Below are 19,970 nucleotides of genomic sequence, written 5' to 3'. Positions count from 1 at the left end.
CCCCATACCAAAGATCTTCCTCTCTGCAGTTGACCTAGCCTGTGTTTGTTGCCTTATCTTAGTTAGCTTAGCATACTAATTGGTTAGCATGCTAGCCAGATGCCATTCTTTCTAATGTGGCTCTTCAGTTATCAGGCTAAACCATAAGGCTTTAAGTGGTGGACAAGTTGCTTCTGTTCCAGGTGAAGGAGCTAGTAGAATAGAACACACAGATAATTTATTTAAAAATTCTTCATTTTGAGTTGCTTCTCACTTGAACTATGGATCTTCTGCATCTTGGCCAAAACACAACTTCCAAGTGGTGCAATGAGATGAGTGACAGATATCTGACCCAGAGATAGTGGGTTCAAGCCCCATGTGGGACAACTTTAATTTAAAAAAAAAATGTGTTAAGTTGTCATTTCAATTCCTTTATTATCCAGATAAGCATTGTTGTAATCTTTCTTTTGGGATTAGAAATGTGTTTTTGTTCATTCTATGTTGATTCTTACCTGAAGTCTTAAATATCCAGAAAGGTTTGTGAACAAATGAGCAGTCATTGACTTTCAACTATTCTAATTGCATTGTAAGCAGTTACATAAATTGGTTGTTTTCTTCCTATGTATAGTCGTATCCTCTTTTTTTTTTTGCCTCCATGTGTTAATTCTCAACTTCATATATGTGTTTGTGCATTGTGTGTAAAGTAGTGAACTGGAGAGCAGAAGGGTATGATAAGATGTTTGTGGTGGTCTAGGTAAACCTCTATTTTTTTAAATTGTGCTGCCTTTTTTACATTTCAAGTTAAATACATAAAGCTTCAAACAGAACACAAATGCCTATTCAATTGATCAACCACTGGCAACATTTTATTGCAAAGTATATAGTAAAGAATACTTTCAATTCCATACAAGAAATGGTTTGACCAACTCCACAATATTAACTGATCTGACATTAAACATTTGAATGTGTACATATGCATATCTTTTAATTATTTTAAGTCCCATAAACATTAGACTTACTTAGTGACTTGAATATCAGTTTTTCCTTCTCGTCATGTGGACAATAAATAAAAGTAATTTTATCATAATAGTAAACCATAAAATCACATTAAAATACATGAACATTTTTGTATTATCTAACATTAAGAATTGTTTTAAAAAATAAATTGTAATTGTAAATAGAAGTTAATTAGTTACTACATGAATGTTAAATTACAAATAGTTACTATTCTAACAGTACATTATTTGGATCAACATCAATTAGTTGAGGTATATTGCCAAAAAGACTAGTAAAAGCTAACCTAAAGAATTTACATAATGTATACAATTATTTATTCTCAAATAAGCAACAAAATATCATTACACATCAAACAATACACTATCATTATACACAGAGCTGCACTCCAGGTTTATTGCTGCTCCTGATGCTTTGAATATTTTCCCAAAACAATCAGAGTAAAGCTTAATTAAGTTCAAGAGGCTTCATTTCTCCATCCCTAAAAGGCATTATACAAGTAAATTTACCTTTCAATTATTTCCAGCAGACTTTCAGATCCATTTCTTGCCTCCACTAAACCAAGCTTCCCAATTCTAAAATGATTAACTCAGCAATTTGATGAATGTATTACTAATTCCTGCAATCACCCTAATTGAATCGTTTGTTAATTGCATACCAAGCATTGTCAATTTCTGTTCTAGTAGGCCTAATCTACTATAAATCACACCACTTGCAAACCTCTTTTTTCATGCAACAGCAAAAATGAACAAATATTTAAATAGACCAGAGACCAGTGAATCTGACAACTGCATTTATGTTTACATTCATGCAGTTTCCAGAGTGCAACTGTCTAGAACAAACTCAAAGTTTTTTAATGCAACTTTGCAAACAGGTCGCAGTGAATATCACCAAGCTGTCATCTTTGCGCACGAAAAACATCAAACTTGGACAACATTAGCATTAAATCGGACAGCGGTTAAACTGTCAAACATAACAAAAAAGCCAAGTAAGTGGTAGTCTAGCTATTTAATCCTGTTTTCTATCTGATAAACTTTCAGTAATCGTATTCCTTTCAAATTCATTGTACAAACAAGCCCATATCAATTCTCACTTTTTTCATTCTTTAGGCCTCAATAATTCTGAATATTTCATTCAGTGTGATCGGAGTACTGCTGTGGAAGTCGCAACATCTACATTTCCCCACAAACCACCAAAAGAGATAGAAAAACTCACTGTAGAAGAAGCAAAAACTCTGGGATCACGACAATTGGTAAGCTGTTTTTTTTTCAACCTTCTCACTGTGTAAATAGCCTACAGGGTTGTTTACTTGTTGTAGTAATGCTCTGGAGAGTAGTACAATCACATATATTAGCCCTCTGTAGATTGTGCAAAATCGTTTTTATGGGGAGAAAAACATTTTAAAGTAGCCTGACGTTCAAAAAAATGCTAAAATGTGAAAGATTTTTCAGATGCACAGGCAAAGATTACTCTGCTTCTCAGTTATCTTTGCTAGATGCTTTACAAACATGATTAATGCGTTTCAAATTGGTTAATGTGTGGAAAAGTTTGGCTATTTCCTCTTCTTATGACCACAACAGCAGTTGTATACATTTCCCTTGTAATCATGTTTATTGATGTATATTTTTGATTGTACATGTACGATTTTCTTTAAATTTTCAGATCACTAAAATATCTGCAACAGTATGCAAGCTAAACAACGCAACTACTGTAAAGGCCTGGGGTACAGACTGTGAGATCCAAGAATGTTCCTTGCAAGATCCATCTGGAGAAATTCAACTTACTCTTTGGGAAAACCAAGTTTCAAAACTGCAACTAGGTAACTCCTACACCTTTACCAATCTTAAAACTAGACTGTACAACAGCCTTAAGAGCCTCACAACAACCCTGAAAACAACCATGGAACCTATTGCACAGGACCAAGTTTTCCCACCTGGTCAAGGCCCTAAAATCAGTAAAGAACCCTCTCTACCTAATACAGTGGTGAAACAAAAGCCAATAGGGGTGCAAATAAACATTAAAAAACAATGTCCAAAATGCCACAAATCACAAGAACAATTCAACATCAAACAGCAATTTCACCGTTGCCCGACTTGCAAAATTCTACGGAACACAAAAAGCTATATAACAAAATGCAATGGAATAATTGAGATAAATCAAGACAGTCAAATAACTTCTCTTACGGTTTCGAACTCAACTTTGTCAAAATTCATAGCACCAGAACTTGAACTGTCAACTTGTGATTCACAAGATATAGAAGAACTCTTTCTATCCTCCGATGAACTGACTTTAACATATAATAACTGTTTGGAAGTCACCAATATTGAAAACGCTTCATCCGCTCATCCCAGTGATGAGGATTTATTTGAAGTGAATATCGATGAAATCAACCCTGTCCTCTGTGTCACAGAGACACAAAGCACTCCAGAACCCAAGTCTCCAGTTAAAAGACCATCTGAGCCAACAACGCCTCCTATTACACCAGCTAAAAAACCTTTGACTAAGAAGAGTGCTGTAAAAATAATACAAAAATGACTTTGTATTGAAATGCACAACTAAGATGGTTGTGTGTGTGTGTGTGTATATATATTGAAATGATGGTATTGGTGTTTTTTTTTTTTTTTTTTTTTTTAATGAATGGCAAATATTGATTTAAGTCATGTTTTCTATTGAAATTAGGTTAATTTTGTCCATTATGTTCTGAAATGCTACTGATTGATTTTTATTTCATTTTTATGGCAAAGCTTTGTTAAATGTTGTTTAATGTATTTTTTTTTTATTAAAACAAATGTGTGTCAATTCTTGGAATATGTGACCTTTATTGCATGGGCTTATCTTGCATTTGGAAAGTTGCGTGCATTCTTCTAGCCATTCTTAACTAGGCACTAAGTTTAGTTTCACAAACCATACTGGGAAAAGCAAGTAGTGTAACCATAAGTGTCATTGTGAATAACTAAAGAAACGGTTGGTATTCTGTTCTGTAAAGATTTAAATATGCAACAATGGTGCTTTAAAATCACTTCAAAGGCCCCCTCTAATTTGCTTACTTTATCCAATGTGCTAAATGGTATTTAAACTAAAAATAATCGTTATTTTTAATTCACATTTTTATCACCTCTCACAATATTGTTTCTAGGCAGCATAAAAAAAAAAAAACTTAATTGTACAAGACATTATCAAAGATGACTGTCAAAGTAATGTACTTGTAGCAAAAATATAGGTTACAGTTGCATATGGCAGTTAACCCATGTAATTCCAATTTCTTTTCCCTGAGATAACATGTATGAATACATAAGGATATTAAACAATCTTTAACAATTACGTCAAAAATATATATCAAAATCCATACAAAAAACTTGATTATTCGTCAGGTCACAATTGTGACCATTAGTAGAACAAAGGGAGGCTAGGTATATGGTGTTAATGGATTTATAAACTGACAAACTTCTACAGTTTAAAGACCAGGTTCAATAATTGTTTTAAGCTTTAGTTAATAGTGTTGTATTACATCAAAGACACACCATGCAAAATTTCCATTTGTCAAACAGTGACCCCTAGAGTCGCTGTGGAGTACTTGTATTTTTTCTGAATATTAACTTAATGACCTAATATCTAATATGCCCATGACAATTTAGAAACTGAAAATAGAACATAAAAATATATGTATTAGATCTAATATAACAAAATTACAAGATTATAAAATGCATTGCGTGAATTCTTGTTTAAAGAGAAGTGTTTAATCTACAATTAAACTAGGAATGTTTGACAGAATAGTGAATATTATCAGGAAACCTGCTCCAGACTTTAGGACCCACATGCAAAAACAAAACATTCTCTCCTTTAGTGCAGTTCAATATCCTAAGTAGTACCAAAAGTCCAGAATTGTAAGATTCTTACAAGAACCTGTTAATCTTAATGTTGTAAAATAATATTTTATTGATCTATATACTGCATCTTGGACTAACTTTATTTGTTAAAGGTGCAGGACAACCACCTAACAGTGAATCACAATAATATCAACTAAACTCATTAAACGTAACATGCTGTCCATTTAAATACTAAATCTTCATTTTGAGTTATTTCTCATTTGAACTATGGAACTTCTACATCTATGGAAACACATGACTTCCCAGGGGCTCAATGAGTGACAGGCATATGACCCAGAGATTGTGGGTTCAAGTCCTTTGTCTTACAACTTTATAAAGTTGTGTCATTTCAATTTCTTTATCATACTGAAAAGCATTGTACTATTCTTTCTTCCTATTAAATACAACGTGTGTTTCATTTATATGCAAAGTCTTTATTTTGAGTCCATTCTCTTTTTTACTACTGAACCTCGGCAGCTGGATGATCTCATTTCTTTTGTGAGGTAAGAAGTTAATAAGTAAGAATACTTTGGTTATTAAAGTTTCTTTTAAAGTTTGGAAAGCAAAGTATTTTTAAGTACTTTTTGAACCCATGGAACCATTGAAGGCTTGGCCCCGTAAGGCTGCTTGCAGCTTTAATTATTATTATTATTATTATTATTATTATTCTTCTTCCGCAAATGGAAGTCTATGGCAGCCCTATGAACCGTACATAGGAAAATGATGAAATTTGGCACACTTGTAGTGATGCTAATGAATAGTAATTGGACCAATTTTTGACCCTCTAGGACCATCTCTATAGCGCCACCACCAGTTCAAAAATTCAACATTGAAATGGTTATAACTTTTGAACCCTTTGATCTAGAGACATGAAACTTAGTACACCTGATTCCACTCATCATGCTGATCACAACCAATACCTTACATTAAGACCACGCCCATTACAGTAGTGGCCATTTTGAAATGTACAGTATTCAGTTATTTCGCTACTCCTCCTTCAAATTTTGTCCAATTTTCTCCAAACATGCACTCAAATGATCTTCAGACTGAGCCGCATAAAAGTACTGTTCCCGATTTTTTTGTTATACTGGAAAAAAAAAGTTATAATGTCGCAAACTTAACGAGGTCCACCCAAAATTGGCTAAGAGGCTGTATCTCGGCTAAAGTTTGATCAATCGAAACGAAAATTGGTACACTTCATCGGAAGCATGTTCTGAGGTCCCATGCCAAAGTTGGGAATAGCGCCACCTACGGGTCATGAGATATGACAAATTGCTATTTTGGCCAATAACTTTTCAACAGTTTGTCAGAAATTCATAATTGTGGTATCTATGGATTCCTTGCGTCATGCCGAATCCGTGGATATCGATTTTGCCATGATGGGATGTACCACGTGTCCGCCATTTTGAATTTTGTCATAAATTGCAATATCTTTTAAACTATTTGACATATCAGCACACAATTTGGTAGGGATGACCGACACCATGTCCTAAAGCGACATGAGAAGTTTGATCACAGCGCCACCTAGTGTTCCAGATATATCATTGTTTTTTGAAAAAACGCTTATAACATTTGAAAATATTGTTCAAATTTTGAGTTCTTTATGACATTATGTTCCTTGGTTTATGCCGATTTAGACGATATCTCATTTGTCATTTTCCAACAATGTGACTGGCCGCCATATTGGAGCGAATGTAAAACAGTTTTTTCGCTACTCCTCCTTCAAAATTTGTCCAAAATTGTCCAAAATTTGCTCAAATGATCTTCGGACCGAGCCGCATAAAAGTACTGTTCCCGATTTTTTTGCTATACTGTAATAAAAAAGTTATGATGTCACAAATTTAACAAGGTCAACCCAAAATTGGCTAAGAGGCTGTAACTTGTGAACAGTTTGTCACAAAATCATAAAATTGGTGTCTATCGATTCCTTGCATCATGTCGAATCCGACGATATCTATTTTGCCAGGATTGGATGTACCACGTTATAAGCTAAATTAGCATTAAGCTAGCTTAGCATGCTTATCTGGTTAACATGTCATGGAACTTTTTGTGAACTCATTCTCACACTGAAACCTCTACTCAGCAGGCTGGTGAACGTGCATGAGTGATTAGCTCAACGTGTTACACCACGGATCCCGATGTTCAGCGTCGTGGGTTCGCCACTCAGTGTGACATGTGCCCAGACCGCATGAGGTACTGTGGCAGGAAAAGATGCAGAAGTTGCATCTGTTCCAGGCATTGTGCATAAGAATGATCTCATCTGAAGCTGCCACACACAACATGCAGTGCTTTTACGTCCAATTCATTGTTGTTCTTCTTCCAGAAGGGTAGTCAATGGCAGCCCTATGAACCACAAGTTAGAAAATTGGCACACTTGTAGTGATGGTAATGAGTAGTAATCTGACCAATTTTGGATGATTTAATCTAAACTTTTTAAATACAAAATGTTCTCCATTTACTTCAAAATTCTTAATTTTGACTTGATTCTCTCTTGAAAATATTGAATTTCGGCAGCTGTGTAGATGCATGTCTGGCAAGTGGCTCAACGAGATGAGTGACAGGCATCTAACCCATAGATAGTGGGTTCGAGTCCCGTGTGGGACAACTTTAAAATTGTGTATTATGAAATTAATTGATTATGAAACACTTGTAGTGAGTAGTCCAACGTGTGATCAGATGATCTTTGGACCGAGCTGCACAGAAATGATGAACAGGTTTTTGATAGTAGCCCCCATACCAAAGATCTTCCTCTCTGCAGTTGACCTAGCCTGTGTTTGTTGCCTTATCTTAGTTAGCTTAGCATACTAATTGGTTAGCATGCTAGCCAGATGCCATTCTTTCTAATGTGGCTCTTCAGTTATCAGGCTAAACCATAAGGCTTTAAGTGGTGGACAAGTTGCTTCTGTTCCAGGTGAAGGAGCTAGTAGAATAGAACACACAGATAATTTATTTAAAAATTCTTCATTTTGAGTTGCTTCTCACTTGAACTATGGATCTTCTGCATCTTGGCCAAAACACAACTTCCAAGTGGTGCAATGAGATGAGTGACAGAAATCTGACCCAGAGATAGTGGGTTCAAGCCCCATGTGGGACAACTTTAATTTAAAAAAAAAATGTGTTAAGTTGTCATTTCAATTCCTTTATTATCCAGATAAGCATTGTTGTAATCTTTCTTTTGGGATTAGAAATGTGTTTTTGTTCATTCTATGTTGATTCTTACCTGAAGTCTTAAATATCCAGAAAGGTTTGTGAACAAATGAGCAGTCATTGACTTTCAACTATTCTAATTGCATTGTAAGCAGTTACATAAATTGGTTGTTTTCTTCCTATGTATAGTCGTATCCTCTTTTTTTTTTTGCCTCCATGTGTTAATTCTCAACTTCATATATGTGTTTGTGCATTGTGTGTAAAGTAGTGAACTGGAGAGCAGAAGGGTATGATAAGATGTTTGTGGTGGTCTAGGTAAACCTCTATTTTTTTAAATTGTGCTGCCTTTTTTACATTTCAAGTTAAATACATAAAGCTTCAAACAAAACACAAATGCCTATTCAATTGATCAACCACTGGCAACATTTTATTGCAAAGTATATAGTAAAGAATACTTTCAATTCCATACAAGAAATGGTTTGACCAACTCCACAATATTAACTGATCTGACATTAAACATTTGAATGTGTACATATGCATATCTTTTAATTATTTTAAGTCCCATAAACATTAGACTTACTTAGTGACTTGAATATCAGTTTTTCCTTCTCGTCATGTGGACAATAAATAAAAGTAATTTTATCATAATAGTAAACCATAAAATCACATTAAAATACATGAACATTTTTGTATTATCTAACATTAAGAATTGTTTTAAAAAATAAATTGTAATTGTAAATAGAAGTTAATTAGTTACTACATGAATGTTAAATTACAAATAGTTACTATTCTAACAGTACATTATTTGGATCAACATCAATTAGTTGAGGTATATTGCCAAAAAGACTAGTAAAAGCTAACCTAAAGAATTTACATAATGTATACAATTATTTATTCTCAAATAAGCAACAAAATATCATTACACATCAAACAATACACTATCATTATACACAAAGCTGCACTCCAGGTTTATTGCTGCTCCTGATGCTTTGAATATTTTCCCAAAACAATCAGAGTAAAGCTTAATTAAGTTCAAGAGGCTTCATTTCTCCATCCCTAAAAGGCATTATACAAGTAAATTTACCTTTCAATTATTTCCAGCAGACTTTCAGATCCATTTCTTGCCTCCACTAAACCAAGCTTCCCAATTCTAAAATGATTAACTCAGCAATTTGATGAATGTATTACTAATTCCTGCAATCACCCTAATTGAATCGTTTGTTAATTGCATACCAAGCATTGTCAATTTCTGTTCTAGTAGGCCTAATCTACTATAAATCACACCACTTGCAAACCTCTTTTTTCATGCAACAGCAAAAATGAACAAATATTTAAATGGACCAGAGACCAGTGAATCTGACAACTGCATTTATGTTTACATTCATGCAGTTTCCAGAGTGCAACTGTCTAGAACAAACTCAAAGTTTTTTAATGCAACTTTGCAAACAGGTCGCAGTGAATATCACCAAGCTGTCATCTTTGCGCACGAAAAACATCAAACTTGGACAACATTAGCATTAAATCGGACAGCGGTTAAACTGTCAAACATAACAAAAAAGCCAAGTAAGTGGTAGTCTAGCTATTTAATCCTGTTTTCTATCTGATAAACTTTCAGTAATCGTATTCCTTTCAAATTCATTGTACAAACAAGCCCATATCAATTCTCACTTTTTTCATTCTTTAGGCCTCAATAATTCTGAATATTTCATTCAGTGTGATCGGAGTACTGCTGTGGAAGTCGCAACATCTACATTTCCCCACAAACCACCAAAAGAGATAGAAAAACTCACTGTAGAAGAAGCAAAAACTCTGGGATCACGACAATTGGTAAGCTGTTTTTTTTTCAACCTTCTCACTGTGTAAATAGCCTACAGGGTTGTTTACTTGTTGTAGTAATGCTCTGGAGAGTAGTACAATCACATATATTAGCCCTCTGTAGATTGTGCAAAATCGTTTTTATGGGGAGAAAAACATTTTAAAGTAGCCTGACGTTCAAAAAAATGCTAAAATGTGAAAGATTTTTCAGATGCACAGGCAAAGATTACTCTGCTTCTCAGTTATCTTTGCTAGATGCTTTACAAACATGATTAATGCGTTTCAAATTGGTTAATGTGTGGAAAAGTTTGGCTATTTCCTCTTCTTATGACCACAACAGCAGTTGTATACATTTCCCTTGTAATCATGTTTATTGATGTATATTTTTGATTGTACATGTACGATTTTCTTTAAATTTTCAGATCACTAAAATATCTGCAACAGTATGCAAGCTAAACAACGCAACTACTGTAAAGGCCTGGGGTACAGACTGTGAGATCCAAGAATGTTCCTTGCAAGATCCATCTGGAGAAATTCAACTTACTCTTTGGGAAAACCAAGTTTCAAAACTGCAACTAGGTAACTCCTACACCTTTACCAATCTTAAAACTAGACTGTACAACAGCCTTAAGAGCCTCACAACAACCCTGAAAACAACCATGGAACCTATTGCACAGGACCAAGTTTTCCCACCTGGTCAAGGCCCTAAAATCAGTAAAGAACCCTCTCTACCTAATACAGTGGTGAAACAAAAGCCAATAGGGGTGCAAATAAACATTAAAAAACAATGTCCAAAATGCCACAAATCACAAGAACAATTCAACATCAAACAGCAATTTCACCGTTGCCCGACTTGCAAAATTCTACGGAACACAAAAAGCTATATAACAAAATGCAATGGAATAATTGAGATAAATCAAGACAGTCAAATAACTTCTCTTACGGTTTCGAACTCAACTTTGTCAAAATTCATAGCACCAGAACTTGAACTGTCAACTTGTGATTCACAAGATATAGAAGAACTCTTTCTATCCTCCGATGAACTGACTTTAACATATAATAACTGTTTGGAAGTCACCAATATTGAAAACGCTTCATCCGCTCATCCCAGTGATGAGGATGTATTTGAAGTGAATATCGATGAAATCAACCCTGTCCTCTGTGTCACAGAGACACAAAGCACTCCAGAACCCAAGTCTCCAGTTAAAAGACCATCTGAGCCAACAACGCCTCCTATTACACCAGCTAAAAAACCTTTGACTAAGAAGAGTGCTGTAAAAATAATACAAAAATGACTTTGTATTGAAATGCACAACTAAGATGGTTGTGTGTGTGTGTGTATATATATTGAAATGATGGTATTGGTGTTTTTTTTTTTTTTTTTTTTTTTTAATGAATGGCAAATATTGATTTAAGTCATGTTTTCTATTGAAATTAGGTTAATTTTGTCCATTATGTTCTGAAATGCTACTGATTGATTTTTATTTCATTTTTATGGCAAAGCTTTGTTAAATGTTGTTTAATGTATTTTTTTTTTTTATTAAAACAAATGTGTGTCAATTCTTGGAATATGTGACCTTTATTGCATGGGCTTATCTTGCATTTGGAAAGTTGCGTGCATTCTTCTAGCCATTCTTAACTAGGCACTAAGTTTAGTTTCACAAACCATACTGGGAAAAGCAAGTAGTGTAACCATAAGTGTCATTGTGAATAACTAAAGAAACGGTTGGTATTCTGTTCTGTAAAGATTTAAATATGCAACAATGGTGCTTTAAAATCACTTCAAAGGCCCCCTCTAATTTGCTTACTTTATCCAATGTGCTAAATGGTATTTAAACTAAAAATAATCTTTATTTTTAATTCACATTTTTATCACCTCTCACAATATTGTTTCTAGGCAGCATAAAAAAAAAACTTAATTGTACAAGACATTATCAAAGATGACTGTCAAAGTAATGTACTTGTAGCAAAAATATAGGTTACAGTTGCATATGGCAGTTAACCCATGTAATTCCAATTTCTTTTCCCTGAGATAACATGTATGAATACATAAGGATATTAAACAATCTTTAACAATTACGTCAAAAATATATATCAAAATCCATACAAAAAACTTGATTATTCGTCAGGTCACAATTGTGACCATTAGTAGAACAAAGGGAGGCTAGGTATATGGTGTTAATGGATTTATAAACTGACAAACTTCTACAGTTTAAAGACCAGGTTCAATAATTGTTTTAAGCTTTAGTTAATAGTGTTGTATTACATCAAAGACACACCATGCAAAATTTCCATTTGTCAAACAGTGACCCCTAGAGTCGCTGTGGAGTACTTGTATTTTTTCTGAATATTAACTTAATGAACTAATATCTAATATGCCCATGACAATTTAGAAACTGAAAATAGAACATAAAAATATGTATTAGATCTAATATAACAAAATTACAAGATTATAAAATGCATTGCGTGAATTCTTGTTTAAAGAGAAGTGTTTAATCTACAATTAAACTAGGAATGTTTGACAGAATAGTGAATATTATCAGGAAACCTGCTCCAGACTTTAGGACCCACATGCAAAAACAAAACATTCTCTCCTTTAGTGCAGTTCAATATCCTAAGTAGTACCAAAAGTCCAGAATTGTAAGATTCTTACAAGAACCTGTTAATCTTAATGTTGTAAAATAATATTTTATTGATCTATATACTGCATCTTGGACTAACTTTATTTGTTAAAGGTGCAGGACAACCACCTAACAGTGAATCACAATAATATCAACTAAACTCATTAAACGTAACATGCTGTCCATTTAAATACTAAATCTTCATTTTGAGTTATTTCTCATTTGAACTATGGAACTTCTACATCTATGGAAACACATGACTTCCCAGGGGCTCAATGAGTGACAGGCATATGACCCAGAGATTGTGGGTTCAAGTCCTTTGTCTTACAACTTTATAAAGTTGTGTCATTTCAATTTCTTTATCATACTGAAAAGCATTGTACTATTCTTTCTTCCTATTAAATACAACGTGTGTTTCATTTATATGCAAAGTCTTTATTTTGAGTCCATTCTCTTTTTTACTACTGAACCTCGGCAGCTGGATGATCTCATTTCTTTTGTGAGGTAAGAAGTTAATAAGTAAGAATACTTTGGTTATTAAAGTTTCTTTTAAAGTTTGGAAAGCAAAGTATTTTTAAGTACTTTTTGAACCCATGGAACCATTGAAGGCTTGGCCCCGTAAGGCTGCTTGCAGCTTTAATTAGGGGCCAAGCACCGAAGGTGCAGAGGCACCTATTGTATCTGTTGGTTTTCTTATTATTATTATTCCGTGAATGGGAGTCTATGGCAGCCCTATGAACCGTACATAGGAAAATGATGAAATTTGGCACACTTGTAGTGATGCTAATGAATAGTAATTGGACCAATTTTTGACCCTCTAGGACCAACTCTATAGCGCCACCACCAGTTCATAAATTCAACATTGAAATGGTTATAACTTTTAAACCCTTTGATCTAGAGACATCAAACTTGGTACACCTGATTCCACTCATCATGCTGATCACAACCAATACCTTACATTAAGACCCCGCCCATTACAGTAGTGGCCATTTTGAAATGTACAGTATTCCGTTTTTTCGCTACTCCTCCATCAAATTTTGTCCAATTTTCTCCAAACATGGGCTCAAATGATCGTCAGACTGAGCCGCATAAAAGTACTGTTCCCGATTTTTTTTACTCATCTTTGTTCAAAAGTTATGGTGTCGCAAACTTAACGAGGTCCACCCAAAATTGGCTAAGAGGCTGTATCTCGGCCAAAGTTTGATCAATTGAAATGAAAATTGGTACACTTCATCGGAAGCATGTTCTGAGGTCCCAGGCCAAAGTTGGGAATGGCGCCACCTACGGGTCATGAGATATGACAAATTGCTATTTTGGCCAATAACTTTTGAACAGTTTGTCAGAAATTCATAATTGTGGTATCTATGGATTCCTTGCATCATGCCGAATCCGTGGATATCGATTTTGCCATGATGGGATGTACCACGTGTCCGCCATTTTGAATTTTGTCATAATTTGCAATATCTTTTAAACTATTTGAAATTTCCTCACCACATTTGGTATGGATCATCATTAGCATGCCCCGAAGGTACATTAGAAGTTTGATCACAGCGCCACCTAGTGTTCCAGAGATGTCATTGTTTTTTTTAAAAACGCTTATAACTTTTGCTATCATTGCTTGAAATTTGATTTCTTTATGTCAATATATTCCTTGGCTTATGCCGATTTCAACGATATCTCATATGCTATTTTCCAACAATGTGACTGGCCGCCATATTGGAGCGAATGTAAAACAGTTTTTTCGCTACTCCTCCTTCAAAATTTGTCCAAAATTGTCCAAAATTTGCTCAAATGATCTTCGGACCGAGCCGCACAGAAGTACTGTTCCCGATTTTTTTGCTATACTGGAAAAAAAAAAGTTATGATGTCGCAAATTTAACAAGGTCGACCCAACATTGGTTCAGAGGCTGTAACTTGTGAACAGTTTGTCACAAAATCATAAAATTGGTGTCTATCGATTCCTTGCATCATGTCAAATCCGATGATATCTATTTTGCCAGGATTGGATGTACCACGTCATAAGCATGCTAATCTGGTTAACATGTCATGGAACTTTTTTGTGAACTCATTCTCACACTGAACCCTCTCCTCTGCTGTTTTGAAACTCATGTCCTCTGAGTGGCGCAATCAGCTAAACCATGCATCTCGAATCCCGAACCATTCTGGTCGTGGGTTCGAGTCCCATGTGGGTCGACTTTAAAATTCTGTATAAAGTTGTCATTTCAATTCCTTCCGGCTCTGCTCTGCTGTTGGTGCTTAAATGCTCGCTGTGCTTCATTTACATGTATATTCAATTTGTGCTGTTTTTGTTCTTGCGGCTCTGCACTGCTATTGGTGCTTAAATGCTTGATGCGCTGCTGTACTTGCAGTACTTGCAGTACTTGCTGTACTTGCTGTACTTGTACTTGCTGTACTTGCTGTACTTGCTGTACTTGCTGTACTTGCTGTACTTGCAGCTTGCTGTACTTGCAGTTTGCAGTACTTGTTCTGCTTGCGGTGCCAAGCCTTTGAACTTTGCTGTACTTGTTCTAATTGCGGTGCCAAGCCTTTGAACTTTGCTGTAATTGTTCTAATTGCGGTGCCTTGCAGGGCTTGGCCCCGTGTTGCTGCTTGCAGCTATTCTTATTAGGGGCCAAGCACCGAAGGTGCAGAGGCACCTATTGTATCTGTTAGTTTTTAGGGGCCAAGCACCGAAGGTGCAGAGGCACCTATTGTATCTGTTGGTTTTCTTATTATTAGGGGCCAAGCACCGAAGGTGCAGAGGCACCTATTGTATCTGTTGGTTTTCTTATTATTATTATTATTAGGGGCCAAGCACCGAAGGTGCAGAGGCACCTATTGTATCTGTTAGTTTTCTTATTAGGGGCCAAGCACCGAAGGTGCAGAGGCACCTATTGTATCTGTTAGTTTTCTTATTATTATTATTCCGTGAATGGGAGTCTATGGCAGCCCTATGAACAGTAAGTAGGAAAATGATAAAATTTGGCACACTTGTAGTGATGCTAATGAATAGTAATTGGACCAATTTTTGACCCTCTAGGACCAACTCTATAGCGCCACCACCAGTTCATAAATTCAACATTGAAATGGTTATAACTTTTAAACCCTTTGATCTAGAGACATCAAACTTGGTACACCTGATTCCACTCATCATGCTGATCACAACCAATACCTTACATTAAGACCCCGCCCATTACAGTAGTGGCCATTTTGAAATGTACAGTATTCCGTTTTTTCGCTACTCCTCCATCAAATTTTGTCCAATTTTCTCCAAACATGGGCTCAAATGATCGTCAGACTGAGCCGCATAAAAGTACTGTTCCCGATTTTTTTTACTCATCTTTGTTCAAAAGTTATGGTGTCGCAAACTTAACGAGGTCCACCCAAAATTGGCTAAGAGGCTGTATCTCGGCCAAAGTTTGATCAATTGAAATGAAAATTGGTACACTTCATCGGAAGCATGTTCTGAGGTCCCAGGCCAAAGTTGGGAATGGCGCCACCTACGGGTCATGAGATATGACAAATTGCTATTTTGGCCAATAACTTTTGAACAGTTTGTCAGAAATTCATAATTGTGGTATCTATGGATTCCTTGCATCATGCCGAATCCGTGGATATCGATTTTGCCATGATGGGATGTACCACGTGTCCGCCATTTTGAATTTTGTCATAATTTGCAATATCTTTTAAACTATTTGAAATTTCCTCACCACATTTGGTATGGATCATCATTAGCATGGCCCGAAGGTACATGAGAAGTTTGATCACAGCGCCACCTAGTGTTCCAGAGATATCATTGTTTTTTGAAAAAACGCTTATAACTTTTGCTATCATTGCTTGAAATTTGATTTCTTTATGTCAATATATTCCTTGGCTTATGCCGATTTCAACGATATCTCATATGCTATTTTCCAACAATGTGACTGGCCGCCATATTGGAGCGAATGTAAAACAGTTTTTTCGCTACTCCTCCTTCAAAATTTGTCCAAAATTGTCCAAAATTTTCTCAAATGATCTTCGGACCGAGCCACACAGAAGTACTGTTCCCGATTTTTTTGCTATACTGGAAAAAAAAAAGTTATGATGTCGCAAATGTAACAAGTTCGACCCAACATTGGTTCAGAGGCTGTAACTTGTGAACAGTTTGTCACAAAATCATAAAATTGGTGTCTATCGATTCCTTGCATGATGTCGAATCCGATGATATCTATTTTGCCAGGATTGGATGTACCACGTCATAAGCTAAATTAGCATTAAGCTAGCTTAGCATGCTAATCTGGTTAACATGTCATGGAACTTTTTTGTGAACTCATTCTCACACTGAACCCTCTCCTCTGCTGTCTTGAAATTCACGTCCTCTGAGTGGCGCAATCAGCTAAACCATGCATCTCGAATCCCGAACCATTCTGGTCGTGGGTTCGAGTCCCATATGGGATGACTATAAAGTTGTGTCATTTCAATTTCTTTATCATACTGAAAAGCATTGTACTATTCTTTCTTCCTATTAAATACAACGTGTGTTTCATTTATATGCAAAGTCTTTATTTTGAGTCCATTCTCTTTTTTACTACTGAACCTCGGCAGCTGGATGATCTCATTTCTTTTATGAGGTAAGAAGTTAATAAGTAAGAATACTTTGGTTATTAAAGTTTCTTTTAAAGTTTGGAAAGCAAAGTATTTTTAAGTACTTTTTGAACCCATGGAACCATTGAAGGCTTGGCCCCGTAAGGCTGCTTGCAGCTTTAATTAGGGGCCAAGCACCGAAGGTGCAGAGGCACCTATTGTATCTGTTAGTTTTCTTATTAGGGGCCAAGCACCGAAGGTGCAGAGGCACCTATTGTATCTGTTAGTTAGGGGCCAAGCACCGAAGGTGCAGAGGCACCTATTGTATCTGTTAGTTAGGGGCCAAGCACCGAAGGTGCAGAGGCACCTATTGTATCTGTTAGTTTTCTTATTATTATTCTTCTTCTTCTTCTTCCGCAAATGGAAGTCTATGGCAGCCCTATGAACCGTACATAGGAAAATGATGAAATTTGGCACACTTGTAGTGATGCTAATGAATAGTAATTGGACCAATTTTTGACCCTCTAGGACCAACTCTATAGCGCCACCACCAGTTCAAAAATTCAACATTGAAATGGTTATAACTTTTGAACCCTTTGATCTAGAGACATGAAACTTAGTACACCTGATTCCACTCATCATGCTGATCACAACCAATACCTTACATTAAGACCCCGCCCATTACAGTAGTGGCCATTTTGAAATGTACAGTATTCAGTTATTTCGCTACTCCTCCTTTAAATTTTGTCCAATTTTCTCCAAACATGCACTCAAATGATCTTCAGACTGAGCCGCATAAAAGTACTGTTCCCGATTTTTTTGTTATACTGGAAAAAAAAAGTTATAATGTCGCAAACTTAACAAGGTCCACCCAAAATTGGCTAAGAGGCTGTATCTCGGCCAAAGTTTGATCAATTGAAACGAAAATTGGTACACTTCATCGGAAGCATGTGTTGAGGTTCCAATGCAAAGTTAGGAATAGCGCCACCTATGGGTCATGAGATATGAACAATTGCTATTTTGACCAATAACTTTTGAACAGTTTGTCAGAAAATCATAATTGTGGTATCTATGGATTCCTTGCATCATGCCGAATCCGTGGATATCGATTTTGCCATGATGGGATGTACCACGTGTCCGCCATTTTGAATTTTGTCATAAATTGCAATATCTTTTAAACTATTTGACATATCAGCACACAATTTGGTAGGGATGACAGACACCATGTCCTAAAGCGACATGAGAAGTTTGATCACAGCGCCACCTAGTGTTCCAGATATATCATTGTTTTTTGAAAAAACGCTTATAACATTTGAAAATATTGTTCAAATTTTGAGTTCTTTATGACATTATGTTCCTTGGTTTATGCCGATTTAGACGATATCTCATTTGTCATTTTCCAACAATGTGACTGGCCGCCATATTGGAGCGAATGTAAAACAGTTTTTTCGCTACTCCTCCTTCAAAATTTGTCCAAAATTGTCCAAAATTTGCTCAAATGATCTTCGGACCGAGCCGCATAAAAGTACTGTTCCCGATTTTTTTGCTATACTGTAATAAAAAAGTTATGATGTCACAAATTTAACAAGGTCAACCCAAAATTGGCTAAGAGGCTGTAACTTGTGAACAGTTTGTCACAAAATCATAAAATTCGTGTCTATCGATTCCTTGCATCATGTCGAATCCGATGATATCTATTTTGCCAGGATTGGATGTACCACGTCATAAGCTAAATTAGCAATAAGCTAGCTTAGCATGCTTATGGAACTTTTTTGTGAACTCATTCTCACACTGAACCCTCTCCTCTGCTGTTTTGAAATTCACGTCCTCTGAGTGGCGCAATCGGCTAAACCATGCATCTCGAATCCCGAACCATTGTGGTCGTGGGTTCGAGTCCCATGTGAGACGACTTTAAAATTGTGTATAAAGTTGTCATTTCAATTCCTTCCGGCTCTGCTCTGCTGTTGGTGCTTAAATGCTCGCTGTGCTTCATTTACATGTATATTCAATTTGTTCTCTTTTTGTTCTTGCGGCTCTGCACTGCTATTGGTGCTTAAATGCTTGATGCGCTGCTGTACTTGCAGTACTTGCTGTGCTTGCAGTACTTGCTGTACTTGCTGTGTTTGCAGTACTTGCAGTACTTGCTGTGTTTGCTGTACTTGCAATACTTGCTGTACTTGCAGCTTGCTGTACTTGCAGTTTGCAGTACTTGTTCTGCTAAGCCTTTGAACTTTGCTGTACTTGTTCTAATTGCGGTGCCAAGCCTTTGAACTTTGCTGTAATTGTTCTAATTGCGGTGCCTTGCAGGGCTTGGCCCCGTGTTGCTGCTTGCAGCTATATTTTTCTTATTAGGGGCCAAGCACCGAAGGTGCAGAGGCACCTATTGTATCTGTTGGTTTTCTTATTATTATTATTATTATTCCGTGAATGGGAGTCTATGGCAGCCCTATGAACCGTACATAGGAAAATGATGAAATTTGGCACACTTGTAGTGATGCTAATGAATAGTAATTGGACCAATTTTTGACCCTCTAGGACCAACTCTATAGCGCCACCACCAGTTCAAAAATTCAACATTGAAATGGTTATAACTTTTGAACCCTTTGATCTAGAGACATGAAACTTAGTACACCTGATTCCACTCATCATGCTGATCACAACCAATACCTTACATTAAGACCCCGCCCATTACAGTAGTGGCCATTTTGAAATGTACAGTATTCAGTTTTTTCGCTACTCCTCCTTCAAATTTTGTCCAATTTTCTCCAAACATGCACTCAAATGATCTTCAGACTGAGCCGCATAAAAGTACTGTTCCCGATTTTTTTGTTATACTGGAAAAAAAAAAGTTATAATGTCGCAAACTTAACAAGGTCCACCCAAAATTGGCTAAGAGGCTGTATCTCGGCCAAAGTTTGATCAATGGAAACGAAAATTGGTACACTTCATCGGAAGCATGTTCTGA

The sequence above is a fragment of the Rhinichthys klamathensis genome, unplaced genomic scaffold (genome assembly GCF_029890125.1).
Source record: "Rhinichthys klamathensis goyatoka isolate OS25496 unplaced genomic scaffold, OSU_Roscu_1.1 h1tg000578l_1, whole genome shotgun sequence".
NCBI lineage: Eukaryota > Metazoa > Chordata > Actinopteri > Cypriniformes > Leuciscidae > Rhinichthys > Rhinichthys klamathensis.
Note: the sequence above shows the minus strand (reverse complement) of the source record.